The 21256-nt window shown below is 42.6% G+C and overlaps 1 protein-coding gene across 17 annotated transcripts in view; it reads left to right on the top strand.

Annotated features, from left to right (window-relative positions):
• Positions 1-21256, top strand: part of DCSTAMP (dendrocyte expressed seven transmembrane protein) — a 54171-nt gene that overhangs the window by 21410 nt on the left and 11505 nt on the right. For 10 of the 17 annotated variants that reach the window (XR_013988675.1, XR_013988676.1, XM_081013781.1 and 7 more), the window contains one exon: positions 20522-20689. The gene's annotated coding sequence lies outside the window, so the exon portion shown is untranslated. Of the gene's footprint in view, positions 1-209; positions 321-19906; positions 19991-20521; positions 21209-21256 lie in introns of all 17 variants that reach the window. The other 7 variants (XM_081013779.1, XM_081013772.1, XM_081013783.1 and 4 more) reach the window with 3 other exon arrangements.

Below are 21256 nucleotides of genomic sequence, written 5' to 3'. Positions count from 1 at the left end.
TCTGAATGTGCACGATTATGCATGTCGCAAAAATTAAAAACTTGGGGAGAATGTAGTGGCATCTTAATATTTAGCTGCAAAACAATTGTAAAAATGTTCCCGTGGTATGAATCAGCATTCAGCACTGTGCAGACTGGCAAACACATTCTGTTCTGCTTCCCAGGCAGTTACTTAACCTTAATTAACTCTAGCATTTGCTCTGAAAACAGGCTGTGGAACACTCACTTTGGCACAAAGAAATTACAAGCATGTCTGGCTGCGATTCCTGAAAGATGGCGCATGCTTGGGTTTCTGTCAACACCTGAGATCAGTCAACACTTGTAGGTATTCAGTGATTGCGAGCATGACTGAATGTGTATAGAATATTTTATAAACATCTATTATTATTATTATTTATTATTATTATTACCCTCATTTTATTTCTAGACCACCCTGACAATTGCAGGACAGTACACAGAAATACATAAAGTAAGAATAAATACCATACACGCTTAAAATACCATAAAGTACATCATGCAGCAGACATAATCTCAACACACTCTGTATATCATGTATGGTATACAGTACTATATAAATTTCACCTTAAACCCTTCAGATGGCAACAGAAAGAGAACAGTTAGGGGATAAAGTGTACCTTCAGTGGGAGAGCATTCCACAGTGGGGTTCTTATTTCAGAGAAAGCCCTGCTCTGTGTCACTGCCCGGGTGAAATCTCCCTTCACCACCAGCAGCTCCCACCAGGGATCTTAAAGGCCAGGTTGTAGCATATTGGGAGAGGCAGCTCATCAAATATTTGGGTCCTGGACCATTCAAGGCTTTATACGCTGACGCCCAAACCTAAAACTGAGCACAGTAAGCACATAAGCAACTATTTATGGGGACGACTGATGAGCGAAAGACACTGACCTTGGCAACCCTGAGATTGCTGGTTGAGAAAAGAACATGAGAAGAGCCTGGTGGATCAGACCAATGGCCTGCCTAGCCCAGCATCCTGTTCACACAGTCGCCAACCAGATGCCTATGGGAAACATGTAAGCAGCATTCAAGCACAAGAGCCTTCTCCCCTCCTGTGGTTTTCAGCAACTGGTACTCAGAAGCATTGCTGCCTCCAAATGTTGACGCAGAGCATCGCCATAATGGTCCATAGCCATTGAGGGCCCTCTCCTCCATGAATTTGTCTAACCCTCTTTTAAAGCCATCTAGGTTGGCGGCCACACCACCTCCTGTGGGACCAGGATTTTCTGGTCACGATTCACTGCAAAGCTGCTCTTCAGAAGCCCCAAATGGATGGCAGGCTGTGGCTTCACAATGTCAAGCCGCGGAAAGCTCTCTTTCAGAAGGTTTGTGGAGGCCCTTCTATCCCTGCTTTCAGATTTTATTTTTTTTGAAACAGATGCGCTTTTCATGCAGGCTGATTCCCCATAGCTTTGTTTTATAATGCTACTGTTTTAATAGGCATGTTTGCATTTTCCCACCCTGAAAAGATCAATGCTTTGTGTGTGTTCCAAATGAACCCTACAAGGCCAGGAAAGCTTGCTGAGAATCACCCACTCTGCCTTGCCTCTACCTCCACCAAAACCATAGGAACTTACCTTTGCAGGTAAAGGACAAAAAGAGAGGTGGCCGTGAGCAGTCTCACCCCTGTTGGTGTGTCACTGGAAGGGGAAGGGAGAGGCAGAGGTGGTACTAAGCAGGATCTGGGCAGACACAGCCCTAATCACAGCAAGTATGTTTAGTCCAGTCTTTCCCAGATGCTCACAACAAGCTTTGAATAAGTTAGTTGTTTTAAAGCCAACTTTAAAAAATATTTCATTTATGCTTATGATGCCTTTGGAGGAGGGGCCCACGTGGAGCCCAAAAGCAGTATATAAATAATGTATCTAAATGGCTTGTCCCATTGATTTTTTAAATTATTTTTTGAGGGTCTGAAGCATGGCTAGATTTGGCCCCACACCCCTCTTTGCAACAAATGATAAATACTAGTAAGATATCTGAGAAAGGATGCAGGAACACCTGGGGGAGGATCAAAATGAATTTTTCCACTAATTGCTTTCTTGCATCAGTTGGCTCAGCCCTTCACTTTTCTAATATGGTCAAGTGGGCAGCTGTATTGCATGACATGGGCTGTCACTGATAAGGCTAGCGGTAATCCCTGTGATAGCAGAGGCTTGAAAACAGTGGTTTCTGGGATACAGGCTGTATCTGGTTCACATGTTAACAATTATTAGTTATGAGCTCCCACCCCAAAATGGTCGAGAACTGCTTGCATGTCAAACAAAATGGCGGGATATAAGTGAAATAAGTAAATGTGTGATCTGGTCACAATATGGTTTGGTATCCTGGCTCCAGGGAATGGCCAGAATTCACATTCTGTGACCCATGATGAACTAGCCACGATGGCTATGTTATACCTCTGCTGTTGAGCCTGTACACCTCTGAGTGCCAATTGGTGTGAATCACTGTTGGACATGGTTCCTGCCTGCCAACTTCCCTTAGAGATCTGGTTGGCTACTGTGAAAACAGGATGCTGGACTTAGATGGGTCTGTGACCTGATCCAGCAGGGCTCTCCTTATCTTATTATGACGCTGCTCTATAGCTTAGATAGGTGGTGAATTTAAGGAATATGTTCTTAAACAGAGGTATGGAGGGTCTTTTAAGATATTTGTTCCTGCTATTTTAAAAAAGGAAGCACTGTAATGAGTGGATACTGGCTTTCCTTTAAAAAATAAAATAACCCAAAGGGTAGGCAACAGTGGTTAGAGTGGTTGGCAAGCAACAACAACCAGGACTTATTGCAAGCATTTTAATTTATTACACGGAACATTGGCTGTTGACTTAAACAGGAGCAAGATTGTGCTCATCAATTGGAGGTTAGCAGAGGTTGGCTATTCAGCTAATTGAGGAATCTTCACAGCACGCCAGGAAAGTCCTTCCAGGACTGACATTGCAGCACAAATACTGGAAAATGCAAAGTGTCCAGCAACCTTGGATGTTCCAGACAGTGCTTTGCTGGAAACAATATTTCAGTGCAAGCCAGCCAAGTAGCTATACTAATGACAGGTAATGGTTGGGATGAGGGCCTGAGCAGAGCATTTAGCTATGCATTTCAATACTAGGAACCAATCTGATTGCTGGCATTACTTCGATTTTTGTTGTTGTTAATTAAAAAACAACTAAATTTTCAGACGGCTTGGGTATTGACTAGAGACTTTAGATTGGACATAGTCTTCTTCATTATTTACATTATTTATATTATATACTGTGGCGCCATCCATTCTGACTCATATTCTTCCAGTTCCTTAGAACTCGCTTCTTCCACAAATATTTTACTTCTGCCCAGGTGGAAGCAAACTTTGGGATGGTGTAAAGCCAAGATCCACCATCCAGAGCCTGGGGGGAAGGCCATAGCTCAGTGGTAGAGCACCTGTCTTGAATGAAGAAGGGTGCAAGTTCAAAACCCAGTATCTCCAGGTAGGGCTGAGAGAGACTCCTGTTAAAAACCCTGGAGAGTCACTGTCAGTGTAGACAAAACTAAGTTAGATGAGCCAATGGTCTGACTTGGTATAAGGCAGTTTCCTATCTTCCTTTGTGCACAGTGTGAGATTCAAAATGGTTGTGGAGCCAGTTACATACATCTCCCCGTAAGCCATCTTTCTTCTTCTTTGGCAAACAATTGTAGCCGAGTAAGATTGTCTTCCATGAACACGGTCTTAACAGTAGGTGACTGTGGAGGCCAATTCTGTATCCACACATCCTTCCACAGTGGGGGCATAGGTTTCCTGGTGGGAGTTGATCACGGTGAGGGTTTGCCAAATGTGTCTTCCTCTTAGCACATTTTTCCCTTGCATCCTGAGTTTGAGCATCTTCAAAGTCCATGATGCCTTTGGTAAAGCCTGTTCTCCAACTGGAAAACTCGCAGGCCAGTGTTTCCCAATCAATTGTTGGTGTTTATACTACATTTTTTAAGATTTGCCTTGAGAGAGTCTTTAAACCTCTTTTGTTGACCACCAGCATTACACTTTCCATTTTTAAGTTCGGAATAGAGTAGCTATTTTGGAAGATGATAATCAGGCATCCGAACAACATGACCAGTCCATGTTGAGATGATAGCATATAACAGTACAAACCCTACCTATAAGTTACAACTGTTCATGAATCCTAACTGTCTAATGTGAGAGACTGAACTGCTTAGGCAATGGAACTTTGCTAGCTGTTTTCTCTGCAGCAGTCTGCTGTTGAAGAGGCTAGCAATGTATTTTAACTAAATGCTGACTTATCTCTTTGGCAGTGGAAGCTGCTGTAACAAACAAATGAAACTTTGTCTGTCTTTTTCTCCTCCTCCTCCATGTGTTCATACCCACTGGATCCTGGTCCCCACCTGCAATTTGTCCATAAGTGCAGGCTTTAAAGTCTGCTTTTTTGAGAGTGATGGGGGAGGGAGTAATAGCTGTTATTATGAAAGATCATCTGTATCCCATGTGAGCATTAACAATGCCACAGTCCCTTAAATGCACTTCCTTTTTTATGATACATCACATTTGCAGAGCTAGGAAAGCAGAACTCTTGGTGTGATTGTTCCAAATCACTAGCAATAACCTTCTGGAAACAGGAAGTTGTCTTTAGCCTTGGTTTTCTGCTTGGTTACTCACTTGGGCATTTCCAGACACTGCTTTAGCTCCATAATGTGTAGAGTTTGGAAATATTCATGGAAACAGTTTGTGGGCTGGTACAGGATGAGTCCAGGATGAGTTGTGGAGTTCATTCCTGTCAGGGCCAGCCCTACCATCAGGAAGTGTGAGGCAGGAGCCTCAGGCAGCATGTGCTGAACAACCTGCCCTGAACCTAGCCTGCTGCCCTTAGCAGCATCTGGTTGGCCACTATGAGAGCAGGATGCTGGACTACATGCCTAGAATGCAAAGGAGGTGCCATCTTTTATTTGCCTCAAGCCGCAAAATGTCATGGTCCAGCCCTGATAACTGTAGTAGTAGCACATGGCTGCCTCAGCTGAGGGTCTTATCCTTCATGGCAATGCAGTTGTAGACCGACAAGTCCCTCTCATTTCTAGAAGCTTTTTGTTAGAAAGGTTGGCTCTACAATATCCCAACCACCGCCAGAAATATATACATATAAAATACAGTACAAATTCCGCATTCAGTACTAGACCACACAGCTGTCGCTGCTGCTGCTACCATTAATGCCATATGTAAAGCAACAGACATTAGTTGCTTCAGATTTCTTGTGCAGACGCCCTTTTGTCCTGGGTTTTCCCTGACCCTAAGTCTGGACCCTTTTAAATATGTTTTAGTCTTCTGAATTTCTGTTTTAATTTATCTGCTTTTATCTGCCTTCATTTTGCTGGGTTTAGGTTGTGTTTTAGTTTTAATGTTTTAATGATATATTGTTTGCTTTTTAGACTGTACATTGCTTGGAGATTTTTAAAAAAAATATTAAGCAGTATATAAATGCTTTTAAATAAATAAATGTAACAATCAAGCAACAATGAATAATCAAGCAACGATAAATATCCAAAACAATACACACAAGTCCATAAATACATTGGGTGGTGTTCAACTACATTTTACTCAGAAGGGATCCATTGAAATGAATGTACATAGTTAAGGTAGTTAATAGGTCTACTCTGAGTAACACCTTATTTATTATTATTTTTTATAAATTTTATTTTCAGTTTTTCGGAAGTTTATACACCTCACAAACACATACATCCAATACAATTGCATATTTGACTCCCCCCCCCCCCACTTTTGAAGTTCATTTTCTAATTTAGTTTTTATAACACTGCATTTTCCACTTTACTCTATTTTTAGTTACTCTTCCATTTATCTTAGTACAATTTTAACTGCTTGATTTAAATTAATCCTACTAATGAACTTGCTTGTTTGCCAGGGTTCCCCCCCCTCTTTAATTACCCCCCCCCCGGTTTCTTATTACAGCTGTCAGTTTTGCCATTTCAGCATAATCCATCAATTTAATCAGCCACTCTTCCTCAGTTGGTACAGCATGTTATATCCACCTCCGGGCAAACACCATTCTGGCTGTGGTTGTGGCATACATGAATAATTTTTTAAGGTCCTTCGGAATCTTTATATTCACTATCCCTAACAGAAAGGCTTCTGTTTTTTTAAACTAAAGTAATGCTTTAATGCCACCCATTGAATTTACTGGGACCTACCTGAGACTAACGTAATTGAGACTAACAGCCATTTGTTGTAATTAGTTTGTTAAATTTACAAGTAAGATGTTGGCAACTCCCTGAAGACAGCATATGTTTGCTCTGGGTATTAAATATGGCCATGGTTTTGAATACCTTCCATTATGCTAGTCTTTTTTTTTTTTTTAATGATATTTATTAAGATTTTCAGAAATACAGAAAGTAAAGATTAAAGTACATTCAAAGCCTTATTTTCATAGATCCACTTTCCGGGACTCCCCCCTTCCCCCACCCCTACCATATTCCCCTTTCATATTGTTGGCTCCACAAGCTCTCAGTTCTAATTGAAACTTAATTTGTTTAGACCATTATTCGAATTTAAGATTTATACACTCCTCATCAATACCCCTAATAAAAAACAAAAGTTCTCTCCCCAGGGCCCACCCCATTTTCATTCCACAATTTCCCTTTTTTTTTAATGATAAGGACACCCCACACAATAGAAATATAAAAAATAAGAAATAAAAAAGTGTAATAGATGAGAAAGAGCCAATTCAGAAAAAAAAAATTGACAAGCCTTTGGATTTTAGTTCTCCCCCCCCTGTCCCCGGTTTAATTTCCCCCTGACCACCAAACCATGTTATCTGCCTGGAATTCTTAAAGTCCATAAATCACCTATTTCCCCCAACTCCTTGCTGGCTTTTTCTTTTTATAATTATTTTTTAAGACATTTAACTTCAAATCTTTAATAAAACTCCCCCCATTGTTCTTTCCAAGTTGTAGTCCAATTTCCTCTTGTTCCGCTGCTGAAACGTTCTAATTCAGAAGTTTAGTAACTCTGCAGGGATTATTGTTATTCAGGAACAAAAACTTGCGTTCAGTCCCTTCCTTTCTTCAATAGAAAATTCTATTGTCTCCTTTAGCTGAACACCCTGTAGACAAAATATTATTTCCGTTTTGCAGCTTTCCCAGAAGATAACCAGTCCTGTAAAATTCCAATGGTATTTTTCCACTTACGACCATCTTTGTAATGTCCCGAAATTCCTCTAGGGGGATTGTTGTAACTTTGTTTTCTCTAGTCCAAAAGTCCGATTGTTATCCATGTTTTCGCCATTTTGTATCCAAGTTTTAACGGGTTATAGCAAATTATAACAAATTTAACCAGCAAAGTTCTCATAATAAAATCCTCTCTGCTTTCCGACTTTGACAGCTACTTTGACAGCTGTCAAAATCTCCGACTCTTTTCACCAGGCTCTCTCTTCAATCACCCCGGTTCACAGGGGGGGGGGGTTACGTTTCCCTTCTCCCTCAATTCTTCCTCCAGCACAGTTCTTGTAGTTCCCCATCGTGGAATTCTTAGTTTTTATCAGCAATACAAATCTTTTTGGACCTTGGTTTCCCCATCCTTGTTTTGGAAGGTTTACAGTAGGGAGGGGGACTGACTTCCTTTTTGGATCCCCCCCCGCTCGTGTCCAATCCGAAAAAAAAAAAAATTCTTTTTTTCTCCTTTTGAACCCGGTTTCCAAATTACTCACGGGTTGTTGTTAAGAAGTCCGAATTTTCAATGGAAGAAGTCAGCGCTCTCCGCCGGATGGCATGCGGCTTCGCTCGGCAGGGATAGCAGAGGACTCAAAGCACCACGCTTCTCCCCGGCACCCGATCCGTAGCCTTTAAAAAGGCTCCTTCACGAGTCGGGAGGGCGCTAGCGGTGCCAGCCGAGTCTCCATGTCCACGGCCCCCGTGGCCGTGGTTTTTAAGGGTCCCCGCATCGCCGGTGCGGTAGGACCCAGCCCCTGCCGAGCAGGCTCCCTCCGGAGCTCGGAGGGAGTCCGCCATTCGGCGATGGCGCCAACCCGGAAGTCTCCATTATGCTAGTCCGGTTACTGATAAACCTAACCAAGCTTTTGTAAAATGCAGGAATAAACACTTGCAGACCACAAAATCACACACACACACACACACACACACACACACACACACACACACGTTAATAGCTTTTGGCAGAACATGTCAAGAAAGTTGAGAAATTACTAATAAACTGTCTGCTCCCTGATACTAACAGGATCACTAGCGTAAGGAAAGAAATATTTTGTCAATAGGACAGTAAGTGCACAGCAATTGCTTGCTTAGAATGAAATAACTAAACTGTATGCACTGCTTCCGTCTCCACTGGCCTTTCCATTATAATTAAACATAGCTTGACATACATATCACTGCCATGCATTAGCTTTGCTTACTTTGTTCACACAATCAAATGAAAACACTGTGTTCCAGTTCCGCACATGCACCCTGATTCAAACCATATTACTGGTCATTATCTGATGTCAGCAGCATTGTAGCGCAGTGCTGGAATCTTAATGTCTTGTTTTGTGACGCAACTTGTTTTGTGACACAGTGGGTGCTTCCAGACTCTGCATGTTTACACAGAAGTATTTGTACTTGAATTCATGTGGTAGGTTTGGCCTGATGGCATCTGAAGGCAAGATTGTGTTGCAGGGAATGAGTCTATATCTTAAGAGGTATATCTATCACACAGCCGAGGAATGTTTTAGCACACCTATGAGTGTTTAGTGTCCCCCAGTCCACCTTACCCAATAAATATCCAAAGTATTTGATAACATTTCCCCTTCTTAAGACAGAATTTAGGTACCGTCCAGCTCCATGATTCTGTATTTGGGGTTTCTGAGGAGAACTAATAGGGTTGAATTGGATTCCCATCTTCACTTATTCAATTTACTTCTCAGGTTTTACTCTGTCGAAACTCTATTAAGTGCATTCATCAAAACCACCCATTCTTTCCATCAGAGATTACATAAGCACTGATGGAAATGCTGGTCGATACATATGAAAGCTAGGACATTGGTGGGCAGGTGCTGAGCGCTATTTACGAAAAGTCTCATAAGGAAATTTATATCTCAGCTTCTTAACTAATAGAAGACCCATTCAAACTTGGATTAGTAGAGAAAAAACCTTCCCCGAGCTTTCAGTCAAATTGATTATCTTTCTTTGAGTGTGCAGCAACCCATACTCCAAATATTTTAATCTTAATTTCCTATACTGGAGGTGGTTTGTAACAAGGTCTGTTCCAAAATACGATTTTTGCTAACTCGTGTCTTCTTTGGCGATCAGTAAGATTGTCTTCCATGCACATGGTCTTAACAGTGAGTCTGTAAGTGACTGTGGGGGCCAGTTCTCGATCCACACGTTCTAACTCATGTACTCTTCACTCAATTTACAGAAGTCAGAAGTACTCCTTGCATATTTTTAAATTTTTTCTAAGGCCACCACACAAATGCACACCCTAGTGTGCACAGTCTCTCTGGGCGTATTTGTGCTCAATGTATTGTGCTGCTGTCAGTGTTGACAATAATGAGCTAAGTGATCTGACCTGGCATAAAGCAGCTTCCTGTGTTTTATACTGGGATGTACTGGGATGTCTATTCGTATGCACATCCCACTTACCCTAATCCAATTCCACAGGGAGAGGGGACTTGGAGCAAGCATATTTTAGGGTGCAGATCAGATGATGATAATCCTTCGCTTGCTTGGGATCTGGTTGTTGCCTAGCAGCAATCCCACTTGCCCAGTGACACCATGAAGTGAGCAGGAATGAGAACCTGAATGGCAATGATCCCTGGGAGACAGTGATGCTTGGCAGCGACGCCACTCCTGCCAACACAATTCCCTTACTTTTACACCATCCCTAAACTGCAAAGATGCAATCCGCCTTGCAGCTTAAAGGATCACAGTGGAATTAGGTTTCCTTTTAGCCTAAATGCCAGCTCTTTGCTGCCAGAATTTGTGGGTAGCAAAGAGGGGGGAGGCAGTCTGCATTTACAGCACTTCTCCCCCTTAGTTTTGAGGAGGCTATTTTCTTTATTCATTTTTTTTTTCATACCTAATGCCACACTTGCAGTATGTAGAAAACCTGGTCTGGCCTTTCCACTGTTTCCCAATGCTGTGCATTCAGATTTTGAAAATGGGACTAATGATAGACAACACACAAGCAACTTGGACCCAGGTTGCCTAAGTGACTGCCTTGCCCTTTATATCCCAGCCCAGCAACTGCTCTCCTCAAATGGGGCACTTCTGAGAGTACCATATGCTCCAGGGTGTGTGCTTAGCTTATAAAACTGGGCTTTTAGTGCTGTAGCTCCAGCCACTGGAATAAGCGGCTAAAATTAAGACAGGTACCTAGCATCATGATCTTTAAGTGCCTACTGAAGATGCTTGTTTAAGGGGGCTTTTCCTGAGGTATGACCCAGTCATTTTGTACATCTGCAAAAAAAAAAAAAAATGGTTTTATTGCTTTTATAATTTGTAAAAATTATTTGATTGTTTTAGAGTTTGTAGAGTTGGTTTTATTGGGTTTTATCCAGTGCTGCTGTTCCACTCACACAACAGACTTCCATTCATGCAATGGTACTTTCCCCACGTCTCCCCACAGCCTCTTCTGCACCCTCAAAATCTGCTCTAGACAATTGGGGGCTCCATCTGGAACAGATTTTTTTGAGGGGGAGAGGAGATAGCATTGCATAGCACTGGATGCGACCCTTTGTTTTTTTTAGAACATGGAGCTTTCGTGTTTTATTTCATATTTACCCTGTATACATTTTGATGGCTTCAGGATGTGAAGTGGTTTGTATATTTGTAAAATAAAGAAGTACTTTGGTGAGAATAAATATAGCAAAGAAGGGATGGTTCAGTCCTGGCACCAGGAAATAAATGGGAGGATCTTGTTTATTTTGCATTTATATCCCATCAAAATGGAATACATAGTTCTCTGCTTCCCGCCTTTATCCTCACAACAACCCTGTGAGGTGGGTTAGATTCAAAGACAGTGACTGAGCTAAGGTCACCCAGTGAGCTTCATGGCTGAGTGGGGATTTGAGCCCTGGTCCAACATTCTAACCACTATATCACACTGGCTCTTAAATAATAAGAATTATTGGTTCCTTAACAATTTTCAGTTGACATAAATTTTTAACCCAAAGCAATGGTTTTTACAATCCACTTTGCATCTGTTTCTCCTGAATCCTTTAAAAAGCATTTGGGGTTGTTCCAGAATTTCTAGTTGTCACCTTTAATTCTGCATGGAAAAGAGGGCATCTTCTTTTTATTTGCTCATGTTAGCGCACGACTTTATTGTGTTCAATTCCCACTCTAGCTCAGGAAATGAGATACACCATCACTGCATTAGTTTAGCCACTAGTGGCAAGGGGAATAATTTGCATTAACCCAGATACTGCTGTGAAACTGGCTTCTAGGGAACTGTATTTCTTGGCAATTTATAATCCATCAGATGTACTCTGGGGACTCGGATAATTGCACAGAAATGCTCTGTCTAACGTGTAGATTTTACATATTGCATGCAAGCCACCGATACAGAATGCGGACAGGGTTATGAATCACTGACCACTCAGAATTTTAATGCCTTTTACATTGATCCTGCTTCCAATGAAATCAATGGGGAAGCTATTTTAAGGCACCTTGAGAACTTAATGAACTGAGAATTGCTGTCTTCGGGTGGTTGCCAGATCTGGGCAGGCTAGTGGTAGGGCTGGTCCAATATATCCTGCCATCCCCAAGTTGCTGCACCCGCAGAATTGGGGAGGAGTGCTTAAGCATCCCTTACATCAGCCTTTGCCAACTTGGTGCCCTCCAGATGTTGCGGGCAATGGCTCCCACCAGCTGTAGCCAAGTGCATTGTGCTGGCTGGTAATGGTGGGAGTTATAGTCAAAAAGATCAGCAGGGCACCAGATTAGCGATGGCTGCCTTACAGTGTTGCAGAGGGTTATGACCATAAGGAGAGAGACAGAAGCCTTCACATCTCTTGACCTTCGGCAATGAGAAACCTACGCAATCCCTTTCCACTCTCATTTTTTGCATGCTGGCTGGGAGAAAGAGGAAATCCCCATTTCCTTCAGTCCAGGTGTGAAGGAATGTTAATGGCTGCACCGTTTAATGTCCTGATTCTGTTGTTGCAAAATGGTTTAGAGTTTGTTCTGAGCAAAGCAAAACAAAGAATGGACTGCGGTGCTCATTGATGCAAAACTCTTCGTTATACCTCAGTGCATTTTGGAATAAAACACAGTCCTTCAGGTTCAGAAAAGGACACCCAAAATAACCAACGGGATGGAGCAATTCCACTCTGATTTTGTTTGTTTAGAGAAAAGACAAATAGGAGGAGAGGTAGACAAAATTATGCACTAGAACTTGAGGGGATCCAGTGAAGCTGAGCGTTGGAAGATTCAGGACAGCCAAAAGGATGCCCTTTTTTCACACATCACATAGTTAAAATCACTCCCAGAGAATTAGACAAATTCACAGAGGATAAGGGGTTACTCCTCCCCTAAAAACTCAGGTTCACTGCTTGGGTGCACTCCTGGATCCACCCCATGAGTCTAAACACCCAAGTTTTGGAGATGACTGTATGTGTGTTTGCCTGTTTAAAACTAGTGCATTAGCTGTGTCTATTCCTAGGCATGTCTGATCTGGACATGGTGATATATGCATTAGTTACATTCTGTTTGGATTGCTGCAATGTGCCGTTGGGAAGCGTCTGGGAATTTCAGTGGGTCCAAGATGCTGAGGCCAGGTTGCTGACCGGAGCCGTTTACAGGTAGAACAGAAACTCCTTGTTAACAAGAGCCCCACAACAGTCCGTTTCCAGGCACAATTCAAAGTGCTGGTGATGGCCTACAAAGCCCTATACAGCCTGGGTTCAGGCTCTCTGAAGGACTGTATCTCCCTGTATGAGCCTGCCTAGGCTTTAAGAACATCTGGGGTCGCCTTTCTCTCAGTCCCGTCACTGTTTCAGGCACGTTGGGCTTTTACACCATCCCTAAACTGCAAATAGGCAATCCACCTTGCAGCTTAAAGGATCACAGTGGAATTAGGTTTCCTTTTAGCCTAAATGCCAGCTCTTTGCTGCCAGAATTTGTGGGTAGCAAAGAGGGGGAGGCAGTCTCCATTTACAGCACTTCTCCCCCTTAGTTTTGAGGAGGCTATTTTCTTTATTAAAAAATAATAATTCATACCTAATGCCACACTTGCAGTATGTAGAAAACCTGGTCTGGCCTTTCCACTGGAGTATTTTCAGCAGCTACTCCCAGTTCATGTAACTCCCTTCCATGTTTCCTTTTGCCAATAGGCAAATACTTTAAAAACAAAACAAAACCAGGTCTTTTGGGCCACTAACTCTGGCTATTGTGACAGGGACTTCTGGGGGCGGGTGTTGCACATTTCCTTTTCTTTAATGTGTTTTTAAATGGGTTTAGGTGTTCAAATTCAGTGCTGTTTTTAATAGGGCAACTTGTTTTTTTAAAAAAGAATACTTGAGCTGATCGATATGTTTTTAGTTGTATTTGCTCTTAGTTGTATTTGTTTATGTTGTAAGCTGCTTTGGGTCCTGTGCTGGGAGAAAGGCGGGATAGGGGGGGAAATAGCAATTTAAGAGCTTACTGTTCACAGCTCTTTTCTTCATTTTGGTAATGCATATCAGTGCTTGATTTTTTTGGAGCAGAGAGACGTAGCAGGACCTTAATGAAACCCACAGTTCCCACCCCTTATTTCCCATAGCCATATAATTTTAGGCATAACATAGCCTCCTCCGAGTAGCCTTAATAGAAAAGTAGCTAAGGGGGACACGTCCACCTTTGCACACATTGTAATTTGAGCATTGAGGTAAATACATACAATATAGAAAGGTAGAATCAAATCATTTTTCTAGTGCTTTCCCCCCTACAACTCGATTTTTCTTGCCTTCGTTTCAGTTTAAAAGTTAAACATTAAGCAATATAACGCACACTCACTGCCACCGCCACCCCATCCAACACTGTCTCCTCCCCCTCTCCTCTTCAAACTGCATTTCCAAATGCAGAGCACTGGTATCTCCAAAGCAGATCCTCTGGCTTTCTTTCCTCCCTGAAATCAGAATGCTGAAAAAGGCAGTCACCAATTAGCTGACTTTGCTCAGACAGACTCATGCGGATAAGAACAATAAATGTAATTGGTTTCAAGAGAATGTGCTGCAGCCTGCAATAGTCTTTGGCAGCGTTAACTGTTGTTCGTTCCTCCTGATGCACCATGGACCACCCGGCGAAACCTTCCCTGAGACAGAACGAACACCAGTGAAAGGAACCAACGCTGCGTGTTAAGACAGTAGCAGCTAAAATGTCTCCTTGCCTCAGTTGTGCATTAATTGAAAATCCTACATAAAGCAAAGCCAGGTTGCTCAGGGGGCATACGAGAGAGCTCTCTGCAACCTGCATCAATGAATATTTGGCAGAACGCTTGGTTTTTGTGTTGGAGACAAAACTGTAATTATGCTGTGCATGGCATTAAAAAGAATCAAATGTGAAGAAAAGAGGTCAAAAATGCAGTGGGTACTGCGGGCTTTCCTTGATGTGCACACAGAGCTGCACTGCACCAGCAGGCAGAGGTGAAGTTTGGGGCGGCACGGAGAATGGTATTTATGGGGGTTGTTAATCAAGGCAGTGAGCTGGCAGCTCCAATCCCTTTGTAGCGGTCACTCCTGAACAAGTTTTATATGCCAGCTCTGCCCTCCAATACTCACCGAGGTTACTGTTTATAAACTCATTATTAGGGGCTAACAAGGACATACATACATAGAAAGACCTGACAAGGATTATTATGCCCTGCCTAGCCGTGCCTCCATTTCCATCTTCCTCTTTCCGTGGGTCGGTTCTAGATTGTAAGCCTCTTTGGGTGGGGGCTGCCCTTCATAAAACAACGTGTACATAAAGGTCCCGTTGTTGCTGCTTCTGTTAGATGGTATCCAGCTAAGTTCTAGTTGGAGTAGATCCCTTGAGATTGATAGACTTGCTAGTCTTAAATCCATTGATTTCAGTGGATCTGTGCTGAATGTGACAAATTCTAATCAATGCCAAATACTAATCAGTCTCCTTGGTGGTGGTCATGGTGTTCCTACAGACCTGGTTCCTACAGACCTGAGAGGGTCTGTAGGAAAAGAGGCGGTCTCAGATTTTGGGGGCTAAATTGCTGAGGGCTTTAAATGCTAGCATGGGCACCTTGAATTACTGCATTAGTGTTGTGGTTCAGTGTTCTTATGTTTGGTTGGAATATTGAGATTGCTGCCTCAGTTTTTGCAGTTGGTAGTCCAAAGGGGACAATATTCATCCATAATCCCTAGCCAGAAGTGACTATTTGCACTATGCCAATTGTCAAGTCACTAGCCAAATGGGCCACACTAGGAACAACAACAACATTTATACCCTGCCCATCTGGCTGGGTTTCCCCAGCCACTCTGGGCGGTTTCCAACAGGAGATTAAAAATATATTAAAACATCAGACATTAAAAACTTCCCTAAACAGGGCTGCCTTCAGAAAGTCAGATAGTTGTTTATTTCCTTGACATCTGGTGGGAGGGCGTTCCACAGGGTGGGTGCCACAACTGAGAAGGCCCTCTGCCTGGTTCCCTGTAACTTTGCTTCTTGCAGTGAGGGAACCACCAGAAGGTCTTCGGAGCCGGACCTCAGTGCCTGGGCTGAACAATGGGGGTGGAGATGCTCTTTCAGGTCTACTGGGCCGAGGCGGTTTAGGGCTTTAAAGGTCAGCACGAACAATCTGAATTGTGCTCGGAAACGTACTGGGAGCCAATGTAGGTCTTTCAAGACTGGTGTTATGTGGTCTCGGTGGCCGCTCCCAGTCAGCAGTCTAGTTGCCACATTCTAGATTAGTTGTAGTTTCCGGGTCACCTTCAAAGGTAGCCCCACGTAGAGCGCATTGCAGTAGTCCAAGCAGAAGCTAACTAGAACACACACCACTCTGGCGAGACAGTCTGCGGGCAGTTAGGGCCTCAGCCTGCGTACCATATGGAGCCAGTAGACAACTGTCCTGGACACAGAATTGACCTGCGCCTCCATGGACAGCTGTAAGTCCAAAATGACTCCCAGGCTGCGCACCTGGTCCTTCCAGGGCACAGTTACGCCATTCAGGACCAGGGAGTCCTCCACACCCACCTGTCCCCCTAAACTTGGGATGAGAGTGCCCAGGGCCTACTGGCATGGGGTGGCGTGGGCTTGGTTCAATTTGGTTGAAGCTGATAATAAATAAATGGAATAAATAAAAGTTGTTATACTTTCAGGGTGTGCATGGCATGTAACTAGGAAAAGTTGAAGAGAGCCCCTCAAAAAATTAGCAGAGGTTGATCCTCCACACACTTGGACTAAAATCCATAAATTACTTCCACAGAAAGAAGTTCTGCTCCATAATATTTCACCTTCAGATCCTTACAGGGAAGGCAGTACTGTTATGCTATCAGGAAAATGCATGATTCAACTCACCTTTGGGAGCATATATACAAGACTCTGAAATGCACATAAAAACTGCCTCGCGTTCATCTTTCAATCATTCCTCATCTCTGAGTTCACCTGAGGGAAAACTTAATCTCTCTCCTTTTAGAATGTTTAGAATAGTTATTGTAGTTTACCAAAATCTAAACAGATTTCAGGCTGTCATCTGACATTTTAGGTTTTTGCAGAAAGAAATACTTTGCTGGGTATCTTCATGATCTTTCTCAGAAGTGTCCTCTGATGGACCTTCTTCTACATCGTTGGGTCTCTGCTGTGTTTCCTGGTGACCAACAATGGCGGTGCTTCAATTGGTGAACAATCCACCATTTGAATTTCCCATCATGCCTCTGACATAGCATTTGCTCTGGGGAATTGTGCTGAATGACCAAACCTTGGGAATTGTGGGAAATCATAGAGTTGGAAAGGGACCCTGAGGATCACCTAGTCCAACCCCCTGAAAATTAGTGGCTCTCAGACCAAACTGCTGGGCCGTGACAGTGCAGGTGGGCCTTCCATGGTGCTGAGGACCACAACAGTTCCCTAAGGGTGCTGGTTGTCGATGCTGGTATTGGGGGGAGGGGAGCTCACCAAATGCCCTCTCCCTGCCTTCCTCACTATTGTTTTTTGGAATGTATGAAGGGCAGCTCTTAAGTCTGTACTTCTTACTTGCTATCTTTGCAGTGCTTCTTATGAGGCAGCAGGATTTTTGCAGGGAAAACAATGCAGGTTGTATTGACATACTGATATATGTCTGGGGCACCTTCTAATGCAACATTCAATTACACTCTTGCATTCAGCACAATCTAGACACTAGTGTGAGTTATGCATGCTGTGTATCCCTTTTCGTAGATGCCCTTGAAATAGCAGGGGCAGAGCCACACTGTGGGTGTCTGGCTTGCTCCAGTGGTGAGCCAGCATGGCCCCTTGCTCCAGGGTTATCAGCACCTGCTGGAGGAGCCAGCTGCCAGGAAAATCACACTCCAGTATGATAGTTTTCTTCTTAGTCGTTTTATTCATTGCAAATAACATTTCCCCCCAGAATGTATTTATTAATTGCAGAATATATTTAATAACGAAAAGCTGTGCATTGGGGGTCAGCTTGCATCTAAATGGGTGGTGCTGTGGGTTAAACCACAGAGCCTAGGGCTTGCCGATCAGAAGGTCAGTGGTTCGAATCCCCACGATAGGGTGAGCTCCTGTTGCTCGGTCCCTGCTCCTGCCAACCTAGCAGTTCGAAAGCATGCCCAAAAGTGCAAGTAGATAAATGGATACTGCTCCGGCGGGAAGGTAAATGGTGTTTCTGTGCGCTGCTCTGGTTCACCAGAAGCGACGTAGTCATGCTGGCCACATGACCCGGAAACTGTACGCCGGCTCCCTCGGCCAATAAAGCGAGATGAGCGCCGCAACCCCAGAGTCATCCGCGACTGGACCTAATGGTCAGGGGTCCCTTTACCTTTACTTGCATCTAAATACCAGTTTTAATGCTCATATCTGTATCATTTTATCATTTGCATATATTTGACATAGACATTAACAATGGTGTCACTTTTGAAAACCATTTTGAGTCTTTTTTTTTTTTTTACAATCAAACGACATAAACTTTTAAAGAAAAAAATAAGCAAACTTTAGTTTGATCCTTACTCCATTTTAACAGCATGCTCTTGAGCAAGTTTATTCAGAAATCTGTCAATGGGTATGCAATCTTAGGATTGCACCCTTAGGATTGCAATCCTATCCGCACTTTCCTAGGAGCAATCCCACTGAGCACAGTGGAACTTTATGGAATAAACATGCATAATATTTTGCTAGTTGTCTCTCATTCCAATTTTAGAAGTGGTGAAATGGAGTTTCTAACAAAAAGAGATTTGTCAGTGAGTTCCATGCAGTTTCAGAGCCCATTATAGACTTTTGTTCTCAAACATGGGGATGGCGACCAGATTGGAGGGATCAGACATATTCAAGTGGGTATATCAAGATATGAATAGGATCACACAATTTCCATTAGCTATGATAGTGAAGTTGAACCTCCATGTTCAGAGGTAGTGCATGCTGGGTTCCAGATGCAGGGAGGATAAAGGGTAATCATCACTTTAACAGCATACCTGAGAGCTTCCAAAGGCATATGTATTGTTCCAGGACATGTGTGGAGTATTATTCCATGTATACACCTGATCAGAAATCCATGAAAGCAGACGGAATGGGAGAAAATTAGTTCCACCTAAATCATGTTGAAATCAATAGGACAAATCAGCCGTGACTAATTTAAGTTCCATTGTTTTCAGTTGGTCTTAGGTGCCAATAACTTTCTCTGCCTGGGGCTGCTGCAGTTTGTCCTGGGAGTTCACTTTCATTGTCAACAACTAGTTCTGTGATTTACCAAAGATTCTAGCTTCTTCCCTTAATTTCCCCAAACCTTGGAAGCACTTTCAGTTACGGTTGACGTATATTTCACTCCTATTCCCATGGTCATGTAAGATGAGGTAGGGAACTTGATCATCCCAGTTATACATTCAGTCATGGATGAGGCATTCCAGTGATCTTATCCTGTTTGAGCTCCATTGAAATCATTGCACTGCAAATTCTTCTTCCCACATTTCTCTACAGGAATATTACATGTGGAATTGTGCCTTCTTCACACAACCCAGGGCACATATATGTGCATTTAAGCGCCATTGAAATCAGTGGGGCTTTAAGCACGGCAAACTTCATGCTGGATTTTAGTTACTGCGTTTTTAGGTTTACACTTAAGAATTTTAAAAAGTGGGTACCCAAAACTGTGAATGAGATGGAAATATGTTTAGAAATGTGTGCATCATACAGGTATACACACTGATATTGATTGCAGCAACCTCTTGAATGTGTCCTCAGACTTTGGATTTTCCTACCAGATGGGGCTTGTCCAGCCCCCTTGTTGATGGTCTTCTGCAAACAGGCAAAGCCCTTCAAAAAATGGAAATATCCACTTGGCCTGCTGGGTTGTTTTGTTTTGCTCTGCTGTATTTAAACCCACATTTCTCATTTAATTGTATTTTAACTAGCTGCCATTTTTATCTGCTCTAATCTGTTTTTATTGTCATATTGCTTACTTGTTGGTGATTTGATTATTTTTTATTCTGCATGTTATTGTTGTTTAGCTGCCATGAGCATTTTTGATGGAAACATGGAGTGTATCTATGTAACAAACAAAATAGAGTAATTTTCTTTCAGTTGCATTCACACCCAGTTTCAAAGCAATGCCGTTGCAAACTGTTACAAAACAGTTGCACTTCTTCTTTATCACACAATGAAATGTTTCTCAAGGCATGTGACTCACACTGAGGAGCAGAGGGATGTGGGAGGAGGATGCACATTCATTCCACCATAAAGCAATTATCATAAAAATTCTGGTCCTCCTTTTAGGAACAGAAGAGGTCATTCCACTGCATCTCCCTTCAATTCTTCAGCAATTCTTAAGCACTTCCTGTTATTCCAATATATATGATGGTAAAAACAACCACAATGTTCCTCTTATTCAAAACTATTAATAAAGTGGTAACTAAGTAGATTTTCCAGCTTGCTGATAATCTAAACCATTTGCTGAGTAATATTCTGTTTCTCTTCCACCTATTCATTTATCAGAAATGTTTACAGTGGTACCTCGGGTTACAGATGCTTCAGGTTACAGATGCTTCAGGTTACAGACTCCGCTCCGCTAACCCAGAAATAGTACCTCGGGTTAAGAACTTTGCTTCAGGATGAGAACAGAAATTGCAGCGCGGCGGCAGTGGGGGGCTCCATTAGCTAAAGTGGTACCTCAGGTTAAGAACAGTTTCAGGTTAAGAATGGACCTCCAGAACGAATTGAGTTCTTAACTTGAGGTACCACTGTACTTATTCATTTTCCCATCGCTTTCCAAGGGGGTGGGAAAGTCTCAATAAATAAATGCAATAAAGATGTATCTTGGAATCTGATTGAGTTCCTTTACTTAATGCCTTGAGTCTCTGTGTTAACTTCATCATCATTGTCAAATTCCAGATCTCGTGGTACCATCAAGGAAAAAAGGCTGATGGCAGTTCTTGGCGATCACAAGTCACGCAGCAATAAGAAGAAAGGCCCACAACATCTTTATACATTACTGACATAGTCTGCCCTTCAAATATGTGCATCAATGCCAGTTGTGGATCAGAGAGGAGGGATTGACAGGTAATTTTGTTAATTTCCTTGAAGTCATCTTTCCAGAATGCAGCAAAATCAGGACACAACCACCACATGTGAAAAAATGTACCCTACTTCTCACAGCCTCTCCAACAGAGTGGCAAGAGTGTATTATTCTGTGGAAGGTGTAGGGAGTGAGGTAGTAATGATAAATATTTCTTAGCATTCTCCCTTGCCCTAGCAGAGGTGGATTTGTCCACCTTCATGTGCCACTCTGAACATCATCTTTTATTTGTAAGTGGAGATCATTATGCCAAGGAATTTTACCTAGATCGGCCACAGTTCTTAATGCAAATAACTTCCCCATTTTACCCACATTCTGTTTCAGTCACATTTATCGTCATCAAAACAAGAACCATCTCAGAATGGTCTGACGCATTAGGTGGGTGGGTTGAACGGCTGGGGTGATTCAGCATAAACTTCTTTGCAGCACTAGTCAGTCCTTCCCCGCACAATCAAGAAGCACCACTCCATGAAAAAATCGTAATGTGCCTTGCAGGAGAATCTGTAAGTAAATCTTGAGAATTATGCTTTTTAAGCAGGCTGCAAATGAGT

This window comes from Podarcis pityusensis (genome assembly GCF_964106645.2).
Source record: "Podarcis pityusensis genome assembly, chromosome: 7".
Classification (NCBI taxonomy): domain Eukaryota; kingdom Metazoa; phylum Chordata; class Lepidosauria; order Squamata; family Lacertidae; genus Podarcis; species Podarcis pityusensis.
The sequence above is the reverse complement of the archived record's forward strand: the minus strand, read 5'-3'. Positions and strand labels throughout refer to the sequence as shown.